This window comes from Ahaetulla prasina, chromosome 2 (genome assembly GCF_028640845.1).
Source record: "Ahaetulla prasina isolate Xishuangbanna chromosome 2, ASM2864084v1, whole genome shotgun sequence".
NCBI classification, from domain to species: domain Eukaryota; kingdom Metazoa; phylum Chordata; class Lepidosauria; order Squamata; family Colubridae; genus Ahaetulla; species Ahaetulla prasina.
The window spans coordinates 183,522,538-183,549,699 of record NC_080540.1 but is presented as its reverse complement, the minus strand read 5'-3'; the positions used below and the strand labels follow the sequence as shown (position 1 = coordinate 183,549,699).

At 41.3% G+C, this 27,162-nt stretch overlaps 1 protein-coding gene and 1 pseudogene across 3 annotated transcripts in view; both read right to left on the bottom strand.

Annotated features, from left to right (window-relative positions):
- Positions 1–27,162, bottom strand: part of KANK2 (KN motif and ankyrin repeat domains 2) — a 121,877-nt gene that overhangs the window by 80,557 nt on the left and 14,158 nt on the right. For all 3 annotated transcript variants that reach the window (XM_058168343.1, XM_058168341.1, XM_058168342.1), the window contains exon 2: positions 9,124–9,241. The gene's annotated coding sequence lies outside the window, so the exon portion shown is untranslated. The remainder of the gene's footprint in view (positions 1–9,123; positions 9,242–27,162) is intronic.
- On the bottom strand, positions 60–26,573 carry LOC131190650 (uncharacterized protein K02A2.6-like; annotated as a pseudogene).

The following is a 27,162-nucleotide window of genomic DNA, read 5'->3' as shown; positions in this document are numbered from 1 at the left end:
TGTTAAAGATAATGGAAAGAGAGAAACAAGAGAACATTAGAGATGACATGAGTATTTTACAGGTTTTAATAGACTAAAGCAAATATAATTCATTTATCTGCTTACGTAAGATATAAAACTAAGAATCACATTGTTGGAGAGATATGACTAACATTAATAACAACAATAATACATTGGTTTTCAATGAAATCTTCAGAATGGACTAAAAAAATAATATAGTTGAAAAAAAAACTAGGATTAGTTATCAGAGAATATAAATCAATAAACAGATAAGTTTACAGAAACAGAATATGCAGCCAAATATAACCACCCCCACACCTATCTGAGGAAATAAAAACATTTTTGCCTAGCTCCAAAAGATTTTGAGGATTTGCTCCTGGTGAGGACATTCCAAGAGGGAGGGTGGCAATTTTCAAGTAATGCTTTAATTAATCCAACTTAATCTCTTTAAACATGGCAAAAAAGGTGAAAGCAGCCTTATGGAAAACACCGATTGTTAAGTTCGGGCAATGAAGAGGCAGGAGACGATACAAGTGACAACAGCTCTTTGGTTTATTGTGATCCCAGCAAAAGCCAACAGGCAAAAACCCCTCTTTAAATAGTATTTTGGCTGAGGCATCAGCCAATCAGCAACGTGCATTTTCCCGCCCAAATTTCCCTCCTAAAATTCAAATACATTACACTCCTCCCCTCCCAGAACACATTTTACCATATTTACATAGTTTTTTGCATAACATTTGCATGTTATTTTTCCACGTAGTCACGCAGGTAGACAGGGCGTCTCCTAACTCTTTCTGACCTGCGCAATTCATTCCCTGGGAGTGAGTCGAGCTGGTCGGAGGGACTGTTTGTTCCTCCCAGCTCCTCCTCTGGGCCATCCGGCCCTGGATTATTGGCAGAGTCGTCCCTGCTGTCCTCTGGAGGAGCCGGTTGGCGTCGCTGGACTTCTTCAGACTCAGCTAAGTCCTCCGATCGCCTCGGGGTTGAGTTAGCTGTTGGTTCAAATATTGGGTAGTCAGGGTCTGGCTGTTTGGTTTCTGGATTGTTTTGTATTCTTTTTCGTAATTGATCTATGTGGCGTCTCCACACTCGGCCATCCCCCATGTCCACTATGTATGACTTTGGGCCCGTCACTCCTACAATTGTTCCCTTTAGCCACGCTGGGCCCTCACTATAGTTATGTGCCCATACCGGGTCACCTGTTGTCATTGTTCTGGTTCTTCCCTTTGTGCTTTGGTACCCATCAGGGGAGTATGTTGGGTTTAACCGATCTAGGGGGCACCGGAGTCTTCTACCCATTAATAACTCCGATGGGCTGTGGCCGGTGGTCACACAGGGGTTCTATTTTGGGCTGCCAGGAAGGTATCAATTTTGGATTGCCAATTTCCTGGGCTAATTCTAGATAGCGCTTCCTTGGCACTGCATATGAAACGTTCTGCAAGTCCGTTCGTCGCCGGGTGGAAAGGTGCCGAGAGGACATGTCGGATGCCCTCTTCTGCCAAGTACCCCTCAAACTGGGTGGCCGTGAACTGTGGGCCGTTATTGGACACTAGAGTGTCGGGCAACCCATGTGTCACAAATAGATGCCTCAAGACTGTGATTACAGCTTCCGCTGTTGTGGTTTTCATGAGTAAAATTTCTAACCACTTCGAATAGGCATCTACCACAATTAAGAAGGTCTGCCCATGGAATGGCCCGGCAAAATCTATGTGAATCCTGGACCAAGGACCCTGGGGTTTCTCCCAATCCCTTATGGGGACTGTTGGGGGTAGTGGCCTTGATTCTTGACATGCTTGGCATTTTCCTACCCGGTCGCTAATGTCTTTATCCATTTGTGGCCACCACACGTAACTTCTCGCTAGGCTTTTCATCCTCACAATCCCCGGGTGGCCCACATGCAATAGTTCCAACACATGCCCTCGCAATTTCTCCGGAATAACCACTCTATCCCCCCATAACAGACAACCCCCTTGTACCGACAGTTCCGAACGCTTTTTTGTAAACTCTTTGAAACGATCCCCCAGTGCAGCGGGCCATCCCCTCTGCACCCAACCGATCACAGTTCTTACGACAATGTCTTTGTAAGATGCCCTAGTCACTTCCGTAGATGTGACTGGGCCAGAGTCCCAAAAGTCAATTAACAAGACGGGCGTCCCTGGGGTTGGGTCTTCAATAGTCTCTGGCAACGGGCATCTACTTAAAGCGTCTGCATGTCCCAAGTCCTTGCCCGGTCGGTGAGACAGTTTGTACGAATATGCTGCCAGGAAAATAGTCCAACGGGTCAGCCTGGGTGATAACGCAACCGGTGTTGGACGGTCCCCCACCAAGAGTCCCAATAAAGGTCTGTGGTCTGTGACTATTTCAAATTGCCGCCCAAACAGGTACTCGTGGAATTTTTTAACCCCAGAAACTATAGCCAGGGCTTCCCGGTCTAGTTGGCTATAGTTCCTTTCCGCTGCGGACATCGTGCAGGAAAAATATGCGATAGGGGCTTCTGAACCGTTCGGTAACCTGTGGCTGAGGACAGCCCCTACCCCGTAGGGTGATGCATCACAAACTAGTACTAGTGGCAACGTCCCATTGTACTGAATTAGAAGGCTATCGCTGGACAAGAGATTCTTAACGCCTTCAAATGCCTTAGCCTCAACCCTGCCCCAAGTCCAAACAGCTTTTTTCGCTAGCAGTTTATGTAGCGGTTCGGCTACCGTTGCCTTATTTTTTAAAAATACCGCATAGAAGTTTACAAGCCCCAAAAATGCTTGTAATTCTGTTTTGTTTTTTGGGGTTGGAGCCTTTCTAATGGCTCGCACTTTGCTCTCAGTTGGGTGGATGCCTTCCTTATCTATCCGGTAACCCGAGAATTCTACAGATTCAACTCCTATCTGGCATTTGTTGAGTTTAATCTTAAGCCCCACAGACCTGAAAATGCCCAAAACCTTCCGCAATTTGACCCCTAATTCTTCCAAGTTTTCTGCTGATACCAGTACATCGTCGGAATATGGAACTACTCCCGGTAGACCTTGTAGGAGTCATTCCATTAGGTTTTGGAATAACCCGGGGGCTACACTAACTCCGAACTGAAGTCGAGTGCATTTAAAAGCGCCCCGATGTGTGACAATCGTCTGCGCTTCGGCCGTTCTGTTGTCAACCGGTAATTGTTGGTAGGCTTGAGCCAGATCGAGTTTGGCAAAGACCTGTCCCTGCCCTAACAAGTGCAACAAATGTTGCACTACGGGAACGGGGTAAGCACTCTTTTGCAATGCTTTGTTAAGTGTTGCCTTATAGTCAGCACAAATCTGGACTGATCCGTCCGGTTTGACTGGGGTCACTATTGGTGTCTCCCATTTTGCATGAACGAGGGGACTAGTATTCCCTGGCTTACTAATTTGTCTAGTTCCCTGTAAATCTTGGGTTTGAGGGCGAATGGGACCCTCCTAGCTTTTAATCTAATGGGAGCCACCTGGGGGTCCAAATTGAATGAAATGGGGGTCCCCAGGCAGTCTTGGAAAACGTCCTCGAATTCTCTCAACAGTTCGTCCTTCAGTTTGACTCCGCTTCTGTGAACCCCGGTTATTCCCATGCCCAAGGCGCGGAACCAGTCCAGATCTAGCAAACTGGGCAGGTTTCCATCCACGATGGTGATCGGCAGGGTTTTCTTGAATTGTCCATATTTCACTCTGACGGACGTGACTCCTCGAACAGGGATTCGGTTCCCCTGGTAGTCTTGCACTCTCAGCTTTTGGGGTTGCAGCTGGCGTTTTGCGACGTCTGGTAGGTCCCTTGTGATAGTGTCCCAAGACATAATCGTGATTGATGAGCCGGTATCCACCTCCATTTTACACTGCACTCCTTCGATATATGTCTTGGTGAATATTTTCTTTTCTAGCCGTGTCGATGCGTGACCCACTCGCACAGTGGTCTGATTCAACTTCGCGCCTTTTTTAAACTGACCAATCCCTGGCTGCTTCACGGATCCAGCGCCCTGTTGATTGGCTGGTTTGAATTTTGGGCGGGAAGGTTGTGGAGCTCGGCAGGCCTGAGCTATGTGTCCTTTCTTTTCACACCGCTGACAAATTGCGTCTTTGAACCTGCAATTCTGTCGTTGGTGTTGGCCTCCGGAACTCACGCACTCGTCCCGGTCGCCTCTCTCCGGCCTCCCGGTGTGGAAAACCTCTTCCTCTTCTTCACCGTCCGATTCGGCCTGGATTTCTTCGCTGTGGACTGGCGTTGCTTTCGCCGCGGCATTTGGCGTGTTCAGCTTTTGTAAAGTTTCCGCCACTTTGGTGGACATCTCGTGTGCCCTGGCCTCATCCAGGGCTATCGCCAGGGTTAGGTTGCTTTTCGACAGCCGCCGCCTCCGTAGTCGGATGTCCCTGACCCCACAAATGAGTTGTTCTAATAAAGTGTCCTCCAAGTCTCTATACTCACAGTGGGTTGCGGCTTTCCTTAATGCGGCCATGTACACGCTTATCGATTCGCCCTCTCGCTGAACTCTTTGCCTCAACTCGAACCGTTGTACAAACTTCGACGGCACCGGCGCGTAGTGTGCTCATAGCGTCGTCTGTAGCGTTTGCCATGGCACCGACTGTACAGGCGTTGGTTCCGACAGCGATTCGGTGGTATCAAAGACTTCTGGCCCACAGTGGCTCAGGAAGTAAGCGCGCTTCCGATTATCCGATACTCCTTGCAGTTCGTTAGTCGAGGAAACACTCAAAACGAGCCATGTACGACCCCCATTTCTCCTTGGCTGGGTCGAATGGCACTGGCGGCGAATAGCTAGACATCGCTATGTATCCGCTCTTGATACTGGCTGGGTTTGAAACTAAGTTGCTCCTTCAGCTCTTTTCCTAGTCTCACTGCCTTCAAAATCCCATCCTCGTCGCCAATGTTAAGTTCGGGCAATGAAGAGGCAGGAGACGATACAAGTGAGCTCTTTGGTTTATTGTGATCCCAGCAAAAGCCAACAGGCAAAAATCCCTCTTTAAATAGTATTTTGGCTGAGGCATCAGCCAGTCAGCAACGTGCATTTTCCTGCCCAAATTTCCCTCCTAAAATTCAAATACATTACACCGATCCATAAGGCAGCCAAATTCAGTCATTCAGGTTTTAAAATAAGAATCAGTGCTATGGACTGAATTTGGAAATGGGTAGAACATCAGGGAGGCATTTCTGAATGTTGACTGATCCCAAAGCTGTACTGTGAACTAAATTTGGTTTCTTAGCATCTTCAAAGATAATCGCATGTGCACTCTAAAGTTACCAAAAATTGTGTATGCTCTACAGTTACAAGAATAAGAGCCATGGACTAATGACATAGTAAATTCAAGAGCTGCTGATGAGGGACAAAAGGAAATTGAACATTTTAGCCCAGGGTAAGTGCTTTATATGAAAACAGCAGGATGAGAGAATTCTTCAAAAGACAAGCAGAACACAGTGCTGGCCTTTCCCCCCTATATGGAAGCAATTTTCTCCAAAAATAAACAGTTTTGTAGGCTGTTACATGAGAACTTCCTCTTACCCACAGAGCGATCTTCACAATGATGAGGGAGGAGTAGAAACTCAAACACTAACCTAATGGGATAGCAAGGATCAAGAATTTTGGCAGTCAGGATTTTCCTGGAGCAGGAAGTGGTGAGGGGAACAAAGGGTTTGAAGTTAAAATATAATTGAGGCAGCAAAAACCAATTTGGGAAAGTGGAAATTTGGTGTCCCTTCCACAGGTCAGCAGGATAGGGAACATGATGGCAGAGTGTAGGCTCATTGGATCCTTGCAATGATTGAGGATATATAGTAAGTCAATCAGAACCTTCTTAAATCTCTCCCCATAATGCTTAATGTTATACTGCTGCAAGCCTGCCACCTGTCCAGATGACACTTTCTTGACTACATTAGAACTGTTTTTCAGAGTTCACTGAGTTATCTGGATTAAGTCCTGTAATGTATTGTCCTTTTAACTATTTTCTGCAGTTGCCATAAATTCAGTATCTCACATTATCCTAATGGGTGAGTAAATCACTTTTTAATACTGTATTAAGAGATTAATCCAGCCCCCTCACAGAAGAGAAACAAAGGTTATGAAGTACCCTCTTTTCCCCTTTTGGCATTTTGTTTAATAATTCAATCTGAATTTTAAAAATCTGCTATTGACAATTTCATAATTTCTTATTTTTACAATCCTAACAAAACAGTGCCCAGTTTCTTTTCACAAGCATTTCACAACTGAATCTTATAGCATAGTAAGTGTGAAATTTATCTTCTTCAGAAATGCTGCAACTGGCCAGAATAAACCTTGAGTGGAAAACGGTATCAACTCTGCCAGAAACATAAGTTGTACATGAGTCATTAGTACTTTGATCAAATTCACTATCACTTTGGCATGATGTAACCCCAATGTTACTAAAGGGACACAGTGGCACAGTGGCTCAGTGGCTAAGATGTTGAGCTTGTAGATCGAAAGATCGGCAGTTCAGTGGTTCGAATCCCTAGTGCCACATAACTGGGTGAGCTCCTGTTATTTGTCCCAGCTTCTGCCAACCATCAGTTTGAAAGCACATAATGTCATGTGTCATCACCTTTAAAACGCTCCATGGCCTAGGGCCGGGATATTTACGGGACCGCCTACTGCCACCATTAGCCTCTCACCGACCAGTGCGCTCTCACAGAGAGGGACTCCTCCGGATACCGTCAGCTAAACAATGTCGGCTGGCGACCTCTAGGGGGAGGGCCTTCTCTGTGGGGGCCCCTACCCTCTGGAACGAGCTCCCTCTGGGGCTTCGTCAACTCCCCGATCTCAAGTCCTTCCGCCGCGAGCTGAAGACGTTGCTGTTTCGAAGAGCAGGACTAGCCTGAATGTAGTTTTTTAAATTGGGATTTTTAAAAAAGGGGTTTAAATGAGGTTTTAAATTTGTATTCAAAAGTTAGAGCATCAATTGAATTCAACTATCTATTCTTTAGCTGTTTTTAATCTATTATATGTTTTCTGTTGTTTTTTGTCTGTGAACCGCCCTGAGTCCTTCGGGAGAAGGGCGGTATACAAATATAATAAATAAATAAATAAATAAATAAATAAATAAAAAATGCAAGTAGAAAAATAGGGACCACCTTTGGTGGGAAGATAATATCATTCCGTGTGCCTTTGGCGTTAGTCATGCTGGCCCCTTGACCACAGAGATGTCTTCTGACAGCACTGGCTCTTCGGCTTTGAAACAGATGAGCACCACCCCCTAGAGTCGGGAACAACTAGCACATATGTGTGAGGGGAACCTTTACCTTTAACCCCAATGTTCATGTACCCCTTAAGTGTCTTTTTGTCCTGGAATTAACTTTAAGGGAGGGGAGGGATTTTGGATCAGTTAGGAAAACAAATGGGAATTTGTTGTCTCTGTTAGAATAATTTAATTCTAACAAGATTTGGTGTTCAACGAGGAATGGTTAGGCTAGGCACTTCAAAAAAGATCACAGGTAATAAGTACTGCCAAAGCAGATGAAGGTCTGTCATCATGGATACTATACTGTAATTTTCTACCCTGGTTTGTTAATTTTTATCAGCTCATATTAATGTGTGCTTGTGTATGCTTTGAATGTGTGTGTGACTGCACATGTCTACACACATGCTTGTAGGATGCACGTAATGCATGTCTGAGTTCCACAGCATGATCATATAATTTCTGCCCAAAGAGTGATAACCTTGAGCAAAAATAGTTCTAAAGGAGAGTCCAGATTAGATAAGAATAAACATCAGTTCCAATAGAAAATCACTCACATGCATGCCTTCTAAATATACAAATTTACTCATAGTTAGCTATCACTTCAGATAATTTCAGCCTTCCCCTCTCTTTTGGTAAATATCTGCTGGCAATTATTCCGCCAACTCACCTGCTTTATAGGACAAATATAAAGAAATAAAGCAGGATGTGTCCTCAGGCACTTCCAAATGAAAACTGATTTTCACCACTCCATTCTCCGCCTTAATGCCTTCAGAAAACAGGTAGTCCTTGTTTAGCAACCACAGCTGGGATCAGCAATTCAATCAATAGGTAAAGAGGTTGTCAAGTGAAATGTGACAATGCTTATGATTTTATTTCAGCTTTCCTTTGTTTTACAGACCTGCAAAGTTCATAATTGCAAGGCTTGGTTGCAAAGTAACTTTTCATCACTATTGTAACTGCAAATGGTAACTAAATAATGAGGCAGTCACTAAACAAGGACTACCTGTATTGAATCCTGAAACAGTTTCTCCCATTCTTCCTCTCAGAAACTTACAGGATGTTATCAGGATCATCACCATGTTCAGTCCCATTGAAAAAGCATCCTTAACCAAGTGACAGGAAATCATCTTCCCCAGCTTTCTTTGAATTTAGCCCTTGTTCTGACTGGCTGCAATTTCATTTAGGCCCTTTTAGATTGGATTCTTGGATAATCATGGCCATGAATTCTTGATTTTCAAGCCATTAATTCCCCAATGTCTCTCTCTTCTTGTTCCAAGGCTATTTTCAAATGTTTATTTCTGCTTTCACTTGTATGATTAGAGAGCAATGGATACTAATTCATTCTCAGTAAATGATTATTGAGAAGCTATTACACAGTTGCCCAATATTCCAACCAGAGCATGATATAATTCTGCCATTCCCTCAGAAACTGCCCTTTGAAGAAGTCAGTCATTTGCCTTAAATTCCAATTCAACCAAGCCCCCCACCCATTTCTTTATCAATTTCTGAACTTCAGGTGTTGAATCATACTGTGTTCCAGCTACATCACTGAGTGACTGAATCTTGTGTTGTGCAATAGTCCTGAACCTGTCCACAATGAAATGAGATTTAATAAGCCAGGTCCTAGACTCTGAGCTAGCCATCTCAGAATAACTCTCTTAAAGTATTACTATAGCATGACAGAGAAGGAAACTGTTACCCATCACTTTGTGGTCCCATGTCTCTGAAGGAAAAGAATGATCCATCGCTCTCCAATATAAGAATAAGAACATGGCTCCATTTGACAGCAGGCAATATTTTGCAGTTTTTTTCAAATTCAGACATGTATTCTATTATACTAATAAAAAAGAAACAATCTTTGAAGACCACAAGAGTAACCATAATAGTTGCCTGAGCAAGAAAGTTTTTTTCTCACCTGAATCAGACCTACATTCCTCTCACTGTTGCCTGGAGAGAGAAGGCTGAATCCACATGCTTGTCTGTCTTTTGTTTTCCCTTCTTTTCTATCCAACAGTCCAAATGTAACTATGACACTGCAAAACAAAATTTAAGAGGGCAATGTGATCTTCCATTTTCCCACCAAATTTCCATTTTATTGTGCAAAAGGAGAAATATACACATATACATTCATACATACATACATACATACGTGCGCGCACACACACACATTCAGGAATACATGAATTCAGGTACCATATACCTTAGATAAGGGGTCACCAACCTTTCGGATCTCAGGGACCACTAAATTCATAATTTTAAATCCTGCAGATCACTAATATGATCTGCCTAATGACCAGGTGGGCATGGCTAGGTGGTCATGTGACTGAGTGGGAGTGGCCAGCTCAATGTCACTCACATTGAGAGGCACCTCGCCAGCCTCTACTCATCCCTCCCCTGTTAGCCACTCCTCGCCTCCCCCTCCAGGCTCCTTAAGGCCCCAACAGTTGTTGGAGCTAAGTAGCCACCACCAGAAAGAGTTGGCAAAACAGCTGGTTCAGTTCAAATTGGATCTGGTCGACAAGGAGGCTCAGCAGAAGCACCTCACTGAAGACTATGAGCATAGGCTTTCCAAGCAGAGGGAAGACCTGTGGGTGTGCAAGGCCAGGTATCAGCACCTGGAGGCTCAGTGGGCTGAGATGGTCAGCCAGTTCCAGCCATGATGCAGTCCCACTGGAACGAGGCCCTCCGGCTCTTTGCCACCAGCAACACTTCCCTCCAGCCTTTGCCCAAAACCCCATACCAGGAGGCTGAAGCAGACTCCAAGTCGGAATTTCTGGCCCCCTCCAACCCACACAAAAAGACACCGAAGGGGGAGACTCTCTGCAGTAACACTAATATTCATTGCACATAACTGTCCCAGGGGCCGTAGTTTGAGGACCCCTAATTTAGTGCAATATAAAAAAATGCAAATAATTTTTCTGTGAACCACCAAAATTTTGTCATGGACCACCAGTGGTCAACAGACCACCAGTTGGTGACCACTGCCTTAGATTATTCAGATTCAAATCACTACCATGCTGTTAAGGTCATGCTGACACATACAAAAAAGCAGCAGAACAAGAAAATTCCATTCTGAATCACCCCGATTCACATAATATTCTTCCAGTACTTGTACTGTGAAAATTAGCATTCCTTGTCTACACAATTTCATCCAAATCTTGTTTTTGAGTCTCTTGCAAGCCTCAGACTCTTAACAATACATAACAAATAATGGCACCCTATACTTGCTTATATATTCCTAAATTTATTTCCTTTATTTGGAGAAAGGAAAACCATAGCTAGAACTATCTCAAACTGACCACTGTTTTCTTCTTCTGAGATGTGACTGCCTCACTACTAGATGGATTTGCAGTAAGCATGTCAATAGGTGCTCCTTAGCGGATCGATCCAACATGGAGTTGGTATACAGTGTAGTACACCAGAGATCTGTCCTGGGCCTATGCTCTAACAATTTCCTAAATGACTTAGATGAGGAGACAGAAGGGATGTCAATGATGCAAAGGAGGTGTTGAGGATGAGGTGATATTTCCAATACCTCAGAAGACAATCTCAAGATTTAAACAGGTCTTGGTACACTTGAATATTGGGTACTATCTAATAATATGCATTTCTGTAGGGAGAAATGTAAGGTAAATGTAAGACAGAAAACTTAAAGGCACCAGTCAAGTAATAGCTCACTCAGCAGTAATACTTGGCATAAGAATTGGGCCATCCTGGTGGACCATAGACATGCTATGGTTGCCAAAGAACCAATGAAATTTTGAGCTGTATCAAAAGAAGTCTAGTGTCAAGATCACAGGAAGTGAGAGCTTTCCCCTTTCAAGATGACTGCTGCATGGTAAGAGTTTCTTTTTTTTTCTTACCCATGATCTGCTAATTTCACTGCTAAAGCTGGTTCTTTGGCAGTGCTGCTCCCTGGTTTCGAATGGGAGCATTCAGGAGTGACCCAAGACGACTTTTGGACGATCGTGGACCCAGTGGGGAAGTGGGGAGGTATCTTGAAGATTTCAATTCCCTCTGGAAACTATTGAAAAGTCACTGGGCGTATCCACCTTCCTGTCAAGCAGTTTTGTGTGCCAGAATTTTAATTTTCACTTTTTGACTTTGTTTTATTTTGCTTGTTGATTAGCTGATTAGCAATTGAATGCTGATTTATTTCAACCCCTTGCTGAACTCTAATTGCTTTTTTCTTTTTTTTTCTTTTGATATATGTTGTTCTGGATAATCTTTGTTTCTTGGTTATGGAAAGCATGGCAACATTCAGGGTGGTAGAAGAGACATTATACTCTCATCACTGGATTCTATATTTTTTGAATTTGGAAAATATTTGGAGTTTTTATATAACAAAAACTTGATCAAACATTAATATTTATTCAAAGAATGGTAGAATCTGAAGCTTTACCTTTGGATAAAGGTACACTAAAGGATTTTGATCCAACTCCAGATCAAAGAGATAGCCTCACAGTTGAAGAACCAGTGAATGGATTTCATTTGTTGTTCTGAAATTTAAGTCTCCAACATTGAAACTAGAAGGAAGAGAAACAAAATCCTTTCCTCTATGAAGATGGAGACAGACCAGATGTAGAGCCCAGTCCACAGGCTTGCCCCAACTGGGGGGGACGACAACGCGGCGAGGGCAACGGCAGCAATGGGCGTGGGAAAACCCTGGTTGGAATTATTAAACAGCTTCATTGTGTTTCTTGTAGATGCCATTTGTTTTCACTTTTCCTCACGTCCTGCTCCAGGTTTTCATTTTTCTATTCACCCTCCCCCACGCCTTTCCACCCCAACAACGGGCTGATTTTCCTTCTGTTGCCAGAGACAGGATCTTTTTGCAGAAAATTCAGGCCAAAAGCAACCTAGTAATGGTACAAATGATGTATTAACAATCAGAGCATATTGCACAATTCTACCTACCTTTTCAACTGATACTTAAATTTGAAAGTCTCTAATTTTTATTTTCTTTTAAATTTTGACCCATCAAACTTGTAATGTGATCTCAAAGCTTTCCCCTCAATTGGGCAACATAAGATTCTCTACTATGAGCAAGCATAATGGACCTTATTTGAATATCTTGCTTACTTGGACCTATACGAAGGTCACCCAGTTGAATGGCATCAGCTACCTGAACATATCTGACACCTGATCTCATGAGACTTATCAGGTATACACTTTCCTTTATTAATTAAGGCAGCTAATAAACTGATTAAATAAATACAGTAAGAATGTTCCATGGTCCTATTCACTAAGTTATCAGGAGCTCAACCTAAAGTAGATTTCATCCTTTATATGAAAATTATCTTCTGGAGCTTGGGAGATAGCATTTGTATAAGAGCGGGGGATGGAGGTAAAAAACAAGGCAAATGTTGTTTGGTTGTCATGATAAACCAGCTGTGTAAGACACAATTAATAACTGAAGAAGTCTCTCTTTTTGATGTTGGAAGTCCATAGGTCTGTCAGCTTACTGTTCTGAATTCATCCAACGTTTCTCATATGTCTGAATTCAGTATAGGGAGACTCTATAAAACCACAATTTTACACACGATATTTAGCAGACTAGTAAGGAAATCTGGCCACTTCATCTCGTGCACCAGATTATGCTCCTGTTTGTTTTTTTAGATGTCCATTTCCCTAGAAATAACTATCACATGGAAATACAACAAAAGATGTGCCTCTTCCTGTTAATGATAAACTAAAAACCATATGCAAAACCACCATCTTTTTCAATTAATATAAAGCTAATAATCCTGTAATATTGCAGAAAGTCTCCTTTTCCATACTTTCCAGTTGATTAAGAGAATTAAAATATCATTTATTGCCCCTTTTTGCACTGCGCAGTGGATAATTCCCATTCTGTGCAGGGTTTACAAAAAGGTAGTGTGTGAGGTCTTTGCCAAAATTACAGAAATATTTAAGATTATGGGAGTGATTTTTCTTTCGGAATAAAAGTCAACTGCTCTTCATGCCTTCTCTCGCTATGGTTTACTAATTTGCTGTCTTTGTTTTACTGCTTCATACAGTACATAAATTTAATTACTTCTTTAATGAATCCATTCATGTATTGATATGTTTTTAAATGTATATTCAGAGTTTAAAAAATCCTGATTTAGAAAACAATTTAAACATTTTCTCCTTGTATTGATAGATATCCTCTTCCTCTATAAGGTACTATTATTCATAATTTCTAGAGTAATGTAATTGTTAGGTCAATTTGGCATACAGTGATATTTAAAATAGCTTTAGATTTACAGCAGTATCTTCTTGAAATTAAATGCAACTTCCCATATTTGTCTGCTTGTTATTATTAGTCACCATACTTTTATTTTAAAATGGAAAGAGCATCCATTGTTTGTTTCCAATCACAGCAGCTTTCCAGGACAAAAAAGCACAGAAAGTGTATCTGTGGAATCCGAGATATTCTCTGAGCTTGGTTGTTTTTTTGCAGACATTTCATTACACAAGTAGGAAACATCATCAGTGTGAGATGCATGCACTGATGATGTTACCTTGTTGGCTAATGAAACATCTGGAAGCAAGGAACCAAGCTCAGAATGCACCTAGGAGTCCAGCTTAGACAGCTATATATTCCTTTTTTGTTGGAAGAGTGTACAGTATGTAAGGGGGATAGAGGAGAAGAGGAGAGAAAGTTATTTCCACACTCCAAAGCTGGGCAGGGTTGACATTTAAAAAGAACTGAATGAAGGCTAATATTTTAGAATTGGAGTGAATTATGTGGAAGTGCATAATCAAGGAGAAAAGAAAATCTGAGCTAAACATTTATTTATTTATAAAATGTATTGGCCGCCCACCTTACCATAGGGTAACCCTGGGCAGCTACAGTTACATGTTAGTTAAAACAAAAATGGTAAAATCAAACCTTAAAACCAAAGCACACGGGGAGAGCGGGGGCAGAGTGGGAGGGAGGTGGGATTTGTTATTACTCAATCAACCATCTCCATTGTGCTGATCCCCTACTGGGGCCCCAAGCCAACTGGCACAGCCACATCTTCAGGCCCTTATGAAAAGATAGGAGGGTTGGGACCAACCTCACATCAGGGGGAGCAAGATGTTCCAGAGGGCAGGAGAAGCAGCAAAGAAAGCCTGCCTGGACCCCACCAGCTGGGCTGATGGAACCTGCAGCATGCCTCCTCTGTGGCACAAGTGGTACGGGCCAATCCCAGCAGGATGAGAGAGTCCCTCAAGTAACCTGGACCCATGCCATGAAGGGCTTTAAAGGTGATCACCAACACCTTGAATTGCACTTAGAAGCAGACTGGTAACCAGTGCACGAGTGTAATCATCATTTCCAAATTGCATAAAGTCACCTAGCTAGTTTTTATATCTAAGGCAAGACTAGAACTCAGTCTCCTGGTTTCTAGCTTGGTATACTTTGAGGTATCAGTGAAATTATATAGCAAACATGTAGATGGATGAAAACAGCAGAAATCTTTTGGAGTACCAAATATCTATTCAGTGGTGAAATCTGAACTGGTTTACTATCGGTTCGCTGGCTGTGCATGCATCCTTATCCCCTAGAATGGAGAGGATGCCTTGACCAGATCCTCAGATACAAGTCTTAAAAGAATTAGTAGCTTCTGCAGGAGCTCAGGGCTATTCTTAGCATCTGGAACTCAGGGTGGAATGAAGCCAGCATTTTCAAGTACAAAGGCCTGCTTGTGTAGGGAGGAAGGGAAGAAAAACAGCTTAGAATTCAGGAATGATGGGAGAGAAAAACAGAGGAAAGACCCAGGAAGGAGGGAGAGGATCAAGAAGAATAAATTCTCTACAAGCAGAGATCAAGAGCAGCCTCACTCTAGGGATCCCAACAAAAAGTCTCCCTGATCCAGATGCTGCCTCTGAGTCATTTCTGACTTGTTTCTGGAGATGGGGCTTGCCCAGAGGTCTGGAAAAGAAGAGTAGCATTAGAGCCCTAAATCACCAGGAAAGAGTGAAAGAGTCTGACTCTTGCACCATTAGGATCCAGTTGCTGTTCATGTAAAAAGCTACTACTACATTAAGAATGAAACCTCATAAAATTGCCAAGTGATCAGTTTCAAGCCACTCCCAATCTCTCCCTTTCTCCTTCTCTTTTTAATCCTGTTTTTCTTTTAAGAAACTCTGTTCACTCCTAGCTGTTTTAAAATTTTAAGTTTCTTTGTATGGAGAGTTACATATGAAAAACAGCTACTTTTGCTTTAATAGTATTTCTATTTTGGACAAAGCTGTTCTTGGAGTCTTACAGCCCTGTTTGTGTGGGTAAAGACATAGAACTAATATGAACACATACCCAGAGGGCAGTCAGACTAGGAGAGAAAAGTCTATTGGAAACCATATTTAAAGTTTCAGTTATGATTTTGTAAATCTATAGCATGATTATAACTATACAACTACTTTCATGCCTCAATTGATCTTTGAGATTAATCCTACTTGCTCTGTTTTAATGTCTCTCAAACAAAATTGGCCTTATTAGGACATCCTATAATTTTGAAAAACATCTCCATTCTTTTCATTGTGTCTTGATACAGCACAATATTAAGGCTTCAGAACTGCAGAGATGCACATTTCAGGTATTAACAGGTAGAAATATTAACATTTTTGTAATTTCCACTCTGTATTTAATGGAGATCTCTAAATGGAAATTCTCTTGACCTAATTCAGAAACAAGATTTGTATAGATAACAGCCATGTATATATTTTATGATGCTGATCTGGACCTCAGGCAACTTGATGGAACTCTCCAAGAAAATTCATTCCTATCTCTGGCTATTAGCTCTACAGAGCAAAAGTGTAACTAAAGCAGGCTCAAAATCTTTGTGTTTTTGAAACGTCTGATAACAAGAACTTCCACATCTCCAGATGTTTTGCCATGTTTCTAAATCAGAAGTGCTTTCCTGGGCTGGAAAGCATTAACATTCAGGAAATTCCTTTACAAACCTTTCCTAACAATTATACCCTTCGCTATTTTGACAGCTGCTTCTTTTGCTGTTCAGAAAGACATGCCCGTTGCAGAGATAGTCCTTTTGATACTTTACTATTGTTAGCCATTTTTGTATCTAGGACTGTTACCTGTAAGTAGTTGTCTGTGCTCTTATCTTTCCTGAATTAATACCATGCTGGCTTCTTTACTATGCTTCTCTACACTGAATCCATATTATTATAAGTGACAATCATTTTTTAAAATAAAATTAGCATGATAAGAAAAGTAAGCATGGTTCAGGCATCTTGGCATTTTCCAAATACTTGAGACTTTAATACCATGATTCCAAGCTATAATAAAAATGATAAATCTACTCAGAACACCTGGTAGACCGTGTTGATAAGAAAGGCAAAAAGTCTGGATATTGCAATATCTGGAGCCAGCAAAATAGAAGAGAAAGAACAGGACAAAGTAACAAAATATAAAGATATGCAAATAGAAATAGAATGATTATGGGCCAAGAAAATGCCAATGATATATGGTTTAGTGCAGGGGTGAAATCCAGCAGGTTCTGACAGGTTCTGGAGAATCGATAGCAGAAATTTTGAGTAGTTTGGAGAACCGGCAAATACCACCTCTGGCTGGTCCCAGACTGAGGTGGGAATGGAGTTTTTGCAATATCCTTCCCCCAGGAGTGGAGAGGGAATGGGGATTTTGCAATATCCTTCCCCTGGAGTGGGGTGGGAATGGAGATTTTTCAATATTCTTCCCCTGCCACGCCCACCAAGCCATGCCATACCCACCAAGCCATGCCCACAGAACCGGTAGTAAAAAAAAATGAATTTCAGCATTGGTTTAGTGGACTGGAGATCATTTCTGCCAGTTACTTCTGAATCCTGAGATGCAATCCTTCTGATCCTAGTGATTTGAATTAGTCTAGGGTGGATAGGTAGTCTCTTACCATTTTCTTACCTTTTTGATTTGTATTCCTAATCTGTCTTTTACAGTACAGGTATAATAGGTTGGACATTTTTTTCCCTTTTGTGTAAAGACAAATGCAAAGAATGAATTAAGCAGTTCCACTATCAGTGTTCCAGAAAAAAACCCAACTCCAAGTTAAAAACTCTGAAGCAAGCATTTTTCAAAGTTCTATTTACCACAATAGGTAAACTGGCACATCTGGGAAAACCCAAATCTGAGAGATCTGGGTTTCCCCTCAGTAAATCAAAACCCCCCAAACCATCCCCTCACTCCTCAGTCGATCACATGCTCCAATCACCATCCATCCCATATTGAGACAGTACTCCGACCACTCCTTCTCCAGATGCAGGATATGCCTGACCTTGACTGACAGGAAGAATGCTATTATGTCTAAAGATAACCCCTCTACTAAATCCCCCTTCCTACATTCCCACACATGAGAAAGTGGCAGCACGGAAGCTTCCGGCCTAATATGGCTTCCAAAGCTGACATCCACTTTCCCCCTGCTGCCCATCACCTTCTTGTCATCATCCCCCATTGTTTTGTTGACTTTTTTCTTGGTTTTTACATTTTGAAAATACTTAATACATGGATGAAACATATGGCTGACTTGTATGCCACTGAGCTCTCAGCAACTCTTGGTGGCATAGCCAATGGACAAGAGAGAGTGGATATTCTAAATCCAAAACATCTAGTGAGCATCAGACTTCTAGTCCGCTCCCAGCCTATTCCTAATCTGGTCATCTATTTTATGGCATCTTCTGTCCAGGATATAACAAAGCTCAAGTGAGATTTTAAGAAGTGTGCTGATTAATCAGGCAATCATAACGCATCCCTTTATTAAGCCAAATCTCCTTCCCAAATGCAAAGTTAAATGAGGTGCTTTTATAGAATTGTTATATACAATCCAAATTCATTATATGATACAAAGTTCTACTCTTGTAAAGATGTCATTCAGAACCTCTCTTTTTACAGACTCACGTACTGAAACAGACCTTTCCCTTAATTTTAGAAGATCTTGAAAAACAATAAAAGATTCAGTTGTTTTCTAGATGAACATGCTGAAGTTGGCCAATACCAGGAAAGCTTTGTGGATCTGGGAGGGAAGCAGTTGTAAGTGTCAAGCAGGCTAAAAATCAATGAAAAGGCTTCAGTCCTCCTGAAATGCTAACTTCTCCTTTGGCCAAGAAACAAAAATATTATGAAATGAAATGCAAAAGTGCAAATTTCAATGACAGAATCTGAGGTAAGATTCAGCCCCAGAATCTACTTAGATATTATTTGTTTTGTTTTTAATTCAACATTGTGATAAATTGGCAGCTGGATACTGTGTACCGTATATACTCGAGTATAAGCCGATCCGAATATAAGCCGAGGTACCTAATTTTACCACAAAAACTGGGAAAAACTATTGACTCGAGTATAAGCCGAGGGTGGGAAATGAGGCAGCTACTGGTCAATGTAAAAAATAAAGATAGAGCCAAGTAAAATAACATGAATATTTATTTGAACGAAAAACAATAAAAGTGCAAAAGGGGGTCCCCAAAAAGAATATGGTATCAAAAATACAGTATCTTTAAAAGTAACAGCAACCAAGCTAACGAGAGCTAAAATCCCTCAAAACTGGAGTTCTCCTCCTCATCATCTGTTTGTCCAAACAGAGCTTCAACTACTTCAGCTTCTGTGATGTTATCCGCATATACGTTGTCGTCATCACTGAGTTCACAGTCGTCATCATCACTGCTGTCACTCTCATACAATGCGCTGTCTTCACTGCCATCCATAGCATTACTAATGCCACATTTCTTGAAGGCACGTTGCACCATGTCCTCTGGAATATCTTCCCATGCATCACGAACCCACTGTGCTATTAGTTCTATGTCTGGCTTTCTCAGATTTCCAACTTTTGTCAGACGAGCTTGACCAGATGTCATCCATTCATGCCACATCCTTCGCACATGGTCCTTGAAAGGTTTATTTAAACTGACATCTAGGGGCTGCAATACAGATGTAAGCCCACCTGGAATAACGGCCAAAGTGACTTGAGATGACTTTGCCAATTTTTTTATGTCATCAGATGTGTGGGCTCTGAACATATCCCAAACTAACAGTGATCTTCTAGTCCAGTCCCCACTCCTCAAGCAAGAGATCCTATACTGTTTCAGACAAAGGATTGTCCAGTCTGTTCTTTAAAAACCCTCCAGGAATGAAGTGTCCAATAAGGTTCAAATTGCAAGTACGGTAGTCCTCAATTTAAGACTGCAATTGAGCCCAAAACATTGTTTTGTTATTTTTCCCTAACCGTGTATGTATCCCCTGCCCCCATTTCGTCAGGCTGCCATCAAAGCGAGCACGGCTGAATATTATTATTAACACACTCTGATGCTAAGGAGTTAGACGTTCTACTGCCTCTCCCCACCTGAAAATAACTCTGTTCCAACGGCCACTTGGGCATGGGTGTGGACAGCGCATGACTCATCTGGCCTGCGGGCTGGGAATTTAGACATTCTATTCCCTCTCACCACCTGAAAAACACTCTGATGCTAAGGAGTTTGAGGAAGAGAAGCGGATAAGATAGGAGAGGCCTCTGTGGGGCAAGCCTGAGGGAGAGAAGGGGACAGAAGAGGATCCGTGGAGCCAGCCTGAGGGAGAAAAGGGGAGAGGAGAGGCCTCTGTGGGGTAAGCCTGAGGGAGAGAAGCAGAGAGGAGAGGAGTGGCTTCTGTGGGGCAAGCCTGAGGGAGAGAAGGGGAGAGGAGAGGCTGATCATAACTACTCATTGATTTTCAAGCTGTAAGTGTCGATTTATCAAGCCTGATCACATAGTTTTGTAGTGGAGCACAGGTATCCAACTAGTGAGCAAATGAAACTAAAATTTTCATAAGGTCAAATCTTACGATGGGCAGCAGGAGTTATTCCATATTTTTATATCACTTATTTTATTTTATTTTATTATCACATTTTTGAACTGCCCATCTCCCTCACATTTGTTCACTTTGCCTAAGAAGCTTAATCTGGAAGCCATTCCTTAAAAATAAGCCTGGAAGGTAACTCAGATTTTGCATTTTCCCAGCATGTAAGCCCCAGTCATTTTCACATGAAACGCAGCAATGCTTTCCTATGTTGCATCATTATTGCAATTGAGACATGTTGTAGGTACAACATTTTGGACAATGAATTCCCACCCATCTCCCAAAAAACTTAGGCTATTCCCAATATTATCTGAAACCAGCAAAAATGTGATATAAATTTTTAAGTGAATAGTTTTTAGCTTACTTCAGAGACTGATTAACATCACATTTCAAAGAACTCATTATACATTTGTGGCATTTGCTTTCCCATAGGATGGAACACCTATCACACTACCTCCCTGTTACTAAGCTAGCCCAGCTAAGGTAAGAATGCTCTAATATATCTCTGCTAGTAGGCTACCCTCATACGGTTTGTTAGAAATTTGTGGAATTTGTGGAAACAGTTCATTTCACACAGCTTTGCACAGCAATACTGTATTGATACTGTGCTATGGCAAACTTTTGAGACTTCTCAAAATATTTTCTACTAATTTCAAAATCAAATCTTCTCATGCAACCATCCACATAGCAACCTATCATTTTCCAAACACAAGAGTGTTTGATGAAATGAATGCTCTGCATTTTATTTACTTTTTTTCCTGAAAGAAGGGGAATTAATTTAATTAATTAAAGATGAAATTTAAATGAGAGGGAGGGAGGGAGGGAGGGAGGGAGGGAGGGAGGGAGGAAGGAAGGAAGGAAGGTAGGTAGGCAGGTAGGTAAGATTGCAGTTTGGCTCTTGCTTCAATTTTTGGGAGTTTTCTTTAAGTCAAGTTTCTTATATATTTTAATCCAATTCATCCACCTCTCAATTTAGTTAAATTGGTATAATGATGCTGCTATATCTTTATTTTTCCTTCCCTTCACCACATGGACACATGAAAGTTACTAACCACACTTTGTATCAGGGAAGTGTACAACCTTACTACCAAAAAATATACCTTCTAATGGATGCTTTTCAGTACAAGTTGAAAGGCAAACTTCAAATCTTTGCTATATAAATCCAGAAAATTAATTTCATTTGAGAGTGATTAAGAAGGACATTTAATTCAGTCTCTCCATAGACCTCATGGCTGTCATGAAATAGATAAACAAGCTATATGAACTGAGATAAGCAAGCCATATGAACGTTCATTCTATTTATCATATAGCATTTTAAAAACATATGCTTTAATGATTTCTCTACAGAAAACAAAGATGGAAAAGTTAAATAAATAAATCTGCCAAATCAATATACTCATCAACCAGTTCCTTTAACAAGTATGCAGAATCACTATCTTTCAAGTTTAATCTTGGAGTGAAGAATATACAATTCAACAGAATGTAGAATATATTAAGCACTCATAATGTAGCAACTGGGACACGGTGGCTTAGTGGGTAAAACGCTGAATATTGACGATAGAAGGGCATGATTTACAACTGGGGTGGCATGCATTTGTATGGTACAGGAAAAATAAACCACATAGTTACTTCCAGAAGCACTATATCAGAAATGCTTTGTTGTCAGTATGGGAAAAAAATCAAACAGAATCACTATATGAAAATACCGGTCTGGCTATCCACGATGGAAGCGCTAATATATCCTAATGCTTTAGATCTGGATAAAATTGTAAGGTACAAAGATATATTTCATGGACAAGGGGATTTCAAATCAAAACATGAACTAAAAAATCAGGGAACTGATTTGGACTGGTGGCCACATATTCAAATACAAATGAGGCATAAGAAAGATACAGAGATGTATGGATTTTATAAGGAACCCCAAGAATTGGACAAGATACTGCTAGGGACAGATGAACAATTAATAAAGAAAATTTATAATTACCTATTGAACTCTAAAATGGAAGAAGAATATGTAAAAGAAACCATGATAGCATGGGGAAAATATTTTTGGTATACTATAGAATTACTGTATTTTTTGGAGTATAAGACGACCAGAGTGTTTGATCCACCTTATTTTTTGGGGAGGAAAACAAGAAAACAAGAATTCTGCCTCTGCCTACCAGCATCAGGATCAGCGGCATCCTCACTTCCATTCGGATTTTGATAACAAGTAACACAGATCTTTTTATCAGTTTAAAACAAATCTTATCACTCTATTTAACTGGAGTGGGTAAGGTGGGTGGGGATGATTTTCATGGGGAAGAAGAGGACTTGGCACAAGGCTCCACTCTTGAGACGCCCCCATCTTCCTACCTATAGCTGTAGGCATTGAAAGCCTGGCTTTCTCGCAACAAGGCCCCATAGAGGCGCAGCACTTCAGTCCTCCTGAAATGCTAACTTCTCCTTTGGCCAAGAAACAAAAATATTATGAAATGAAATGCAAAAGTGCAAATTTCAATGACAGAATCTGAGGTAAGATTCAGCCCCAGAATCTACTTAGATATTATTTGTTTTGTTTTTAATTCAACATTGTGATAAATTGGCAGCTGGATACTGTGTAATCTATATACCGTATATACTCGAATATAAGCCGATCCGAGTATAAGCCGAGGTCCCCAATTTTACCCCAAAAACTGGGGTAAACTGGGGACTCGAGTATAAGCCGAGGGTGGGAAATGAGGCACCTACCGGTTGGGGAAACCCTCCCTCCCTCAGCTGAGAAGGCTGGCGGCTCCCCCGCCCCGCCCTCTCACTGCACCGGCAGGGCTTCCCCGCGCCGTCCGGTAAAATGTGAAAAAAAGAAAAAAAACTCGAGTATAAGCCGAGGGCGTTTTCAGCACAAAAACGTGCTGAAAACTCGCTTATACTCGAGTATAAGCCGATCCAGTATAAGCCGAGGTCCCCAATTTTACCCCAAAACTGGGGTAAACTGGGGACTCAGTATAAGCCGAGGTCCCCAATTTTACCCCAAAACTGGGGTAAACTGGGGACTCGAGTATAAGCCGATCCAGTATAAGCCGAGGTCCCCAATTTTACCCCAAAACTGGGGTAAACTGGGGACTCGAGTATAAGCAGTGGGAAATGAGGCACCTACCGGTTGAAACCCTCCTCCCTCAGCTGAGAAGGCTGGCGGCTCCCCCGCCCCGCCCTCTCACTGCACCGGCAGGGCTTCCCCGCGCCGTCCGGTAAAATGTGAAAAAAAGAAAAAAAAAAAACTCGGGTATAAGCCGTATATACTCGAGTATAAACCGAGGGGCTTAAAAAAAAACAAAAACCCGAGTATAAGCCGATCCAGTATAAGCCGATCCAGTATAAGCCGAGGGGGCGTTTTTCAGCACAAAAAACGTGCTGAAAAACTCGGCTTATACTCGAGTATATACGGTATATAAAAGCAAAATACCACTCACACATCATCATGAAATCTCCAGAACCATAAAGCTTACAAACTTGAAATTTGGCAAGTATGTTCCTCTTGGCTTCTAGGTGCTCGCTTAGAAAGTATTTTTCAAAATGACCATCAGATCATTTCTTATATTATTATTAACACACTCTGATGCTAAGGAGTTAGACGTTCTACTGCCTCTCCCCACCTGAAAATAACTCTGTTCCAACGGCCACTTGGGCATGGGTGTGGACAGCGCATGACTCATCTGGCCTGCGGGCTGGGAATTTAGACATTCTATTCCCTCTCACCACCTGAAAAACACTCTGATGCTAAGGAGTTTGAGGAAGAGAAGCGGATAAGATAGGAGAGGCCTCTGTGGGGCAAGCCTGAGGAAGAGAAGGGGACAGAAGAGGATCCGTGGAGCCAGCCTGAGGGAGAAAAGGGGAGAGGAGAGGCCTCTGTGGGGTAAGCCTGAGGGAGAGAAGCAGAGAGGAGAGGAGTGGCTTCTGTGGGGCAAGCCTGAGGGAGAGAAGGGGAGAGGAGAGGCTGATCATAACTACTCATTGATTTTCAAGCTGTAAGTGTCGATTTATCAAGCCTGATCACATAGTTTTGTAGTGGAGCACAGGTATCCAACTAGTGAGCAAATGAAACTAAAATTTTCATAAGGTCAAATCTTACGATGGGCAGCAGGAGTTATTCCATATTTTTATATCACTTATTTTATTTTATTTTATTATCACATTTTTGAACTGCCCATCTCCCTCACATTTGTTCACTTTGCCTAAGAAGCTTAATCTGGAAGCCATTCCTTAAAAATAAGCCTGGAAGGTAACTCAGATTTTGCATTTTCCCAGCATGTAAGCCCCAGTCATTTTCACATGAAACGCAGCAATGCTTTCCTATGTTGCATCATTATTGCAATTGAGACATGTTGTAGGTACAACATTTTGGACAATGAATTCTCACCCATCTCCCAAAAAACTTAGGCTATTCCCAATATTATCTGAAACCAGCAAAAATGTGATATAAATTTTTAAGTGAATAGTTTTTAGCTTACTTCAGAGACTGATTAACATCACATTTCAAAGAACTCATTATACATTTGTGGCATTTGCTTTCCCATAGGATGGAACACCTATCACACTACCTCCCTGTTACTAAGCTAGCCCAGCTAAGGTAAGAATGCTCTAATATATCTCTGCTAGTAGGCTACCCTCATACGGTTTGTTAGAAATTTGTGGAATTTGTGGAAACAGTTCATTTCACACAGCTTTGCACAGCAATACTGTATTGATACTGTGCTATGGCAAACTTTTGAGACTTCTCAAAATATTTGCTACTAATTTCAAAATCAAATCTTCTCATGCAACCATCCACATAGCAACCTATCATTTTCCAAACACAAGAGTGTTTGATGAAATGAATGCTCTGCATTTTATTTACTTTTTTTCCTGAAAGAAGGGGAATTAATTTAATTAATTAAAGATGAAATTTAAATGAGAGGGAGGGAGGGAGGGAGGGAGGGAGGAAGGAAGGAAGGAAGGTAGGTAGGCAGGTAGGTAAGATTGCAGTTTGGCTCTTGCTTCAATTTTTGGGAGTTTTCTTTAAGTCAAGTTTCTTATATATTTTAATCCAATTCATCCACCTCTCAATTTAGTTAAATTGGTATAATGATGCTGCTATATCTTTATTTTTCCTTCCCTTCACCACATGGACACATGAAAGTTACTAACCACACTTTGTATCAGGGAAGTGTACAACCTTACTACCAAAAAATATACCTTCTAATGGATGCTTTTCAGTACAAGTTGAAAGGCAAACTTCAAATCTTTGCTATATAAATCCAGAAAATTAATTTCATTTGAGAGTGATTAAGAAGGACATTTAATTCAGTCTCTCCATAGACCTCATGGCTGTCATGAAATAGATAAACAAGCTATATGAACTGAGATAAGCAAGCCATATGAACGTTCATTCTATTTATCATATAGCATTTTAAAACATATGCTTTAATGATTTCTCTACAGAAAACAAAGATGGAAAAGTTAAATAAATAAATCTGCCAAATCAATATACTCATCAACCAGTTCCTTTAACAAGTATGCAGAATCACTATCTTTCAAGTTTAATCTTGGAGTGAAGAATATACAATTCAACAGAATGTAGAATATATTAAGCACTCATAATGTAGCAACTGGGACACGGTGGCTTAGTGGGTAAAACGCTGAATATTGACGATAGAAGGCATGATTTACAACTGGGGTGGCATGCATTTGTATGGTACAGGAAAAATAAACCACATAGTTACTTCCAGAAGCACTATATCAGAAATGCTTTGTTGTCAGTATGGGAAAAAAATCAAACAGAATCACTATATGAAAATACCGGTCTGGCTATCCACGATGGAAGCGCTAATATATCCTAATGCTTTAGATCTGGATAAAATTGTAAGGTACAAAGATATATTTCATGGACAAGGGGATTTCAAATCAAAACATGAACTAAAAAATCAGGGAACTGATTTGGACTGGTGGCCACATATTCAAATACAAATGAGGCATAAGAAAGATACAGAGATGTATGGATTTTATAAGGAACCCCAAGAATTGGACAAGATACTGCTAGGGACAGATGAACAATTAATAAAGAAAATTTATAATTACCTATTGAACTCTAAAATGGAAGAAGAATATGTAAAAGAAACCATGATAGCATGGGGAAAATATTTTTGGTATACTATAGAATTACTGTATTTTTTGGAGTATAAGACGTACCAGAGTGTATGATGCACCTTAATTTTTGGGGAGGAAAACAAGAAAACAAGAATTCTGCCTCTGCCTACCAGCATCAGGATCAGCGGCATCCTCACTTCCATTCGGATTTTGATAACAAGTAACACAGATCTTTTTATCAGTTTAAAACAAATCTTATCACTCTATTTAACTGGAGTGGGTAAGGTGGGGTGGGGGATGATTTTCATGGGGGAAGAAGAGGGACTTGGCACCGAAGGCTCCACTCTTGAGACGCCCCCATCTTCCTACCTATAGCTGTAGGCATTGAAAGCCTGGCTTTCTCGCAACAAGGCCCCATAGAGACGCAGCACTTCAGTCCTCTTGGACACTACCATCTCGTAAGCACAGTGCTGGGCTTCCCAGAAAGCCCCCTGAACGCATCTCCCAGCATGCAGAGACCGAAAACGTGATGCTCATTTTTGGCAATGTGAGGATCCCCGCCGCCTGAAACCACCAGAAAATGTGATACGTGGAGGCCGACAACCTCCGAAGGGTGGGTGGGGCTACATTCGGAATATAAGATGTACCCAGATTTTCACCCTCTTTTGGGGGGTAAAAATGTGCTTCTTATACTTTGAAAAATATGGTAGATAATTGGCAAAAATTATGGGAAAGAAATTACAAATTAACAATGTCAATGGCATACAAAGAAAACCTGTACAAAATGTTTTATGGATGGCATTTGGCACCAGCAAGAATGGCAAAAATGTTCCTAAATATGTCACCAGAATGTTGGAAATGTAAACAGGTACCAGGATCGTCCTAACATATGTGGTGGACCTGTCCAAAGGCAAAAAAATAGTGGTCAAAGATAAAAAGGTGATTAGAAGAGATGACACCACAACAAATAGATCTAAAACCAGAACTAATCTTATTAGGTATATTACCTGGGAAATATAATAAAAGAATCACGTACTTAATGTT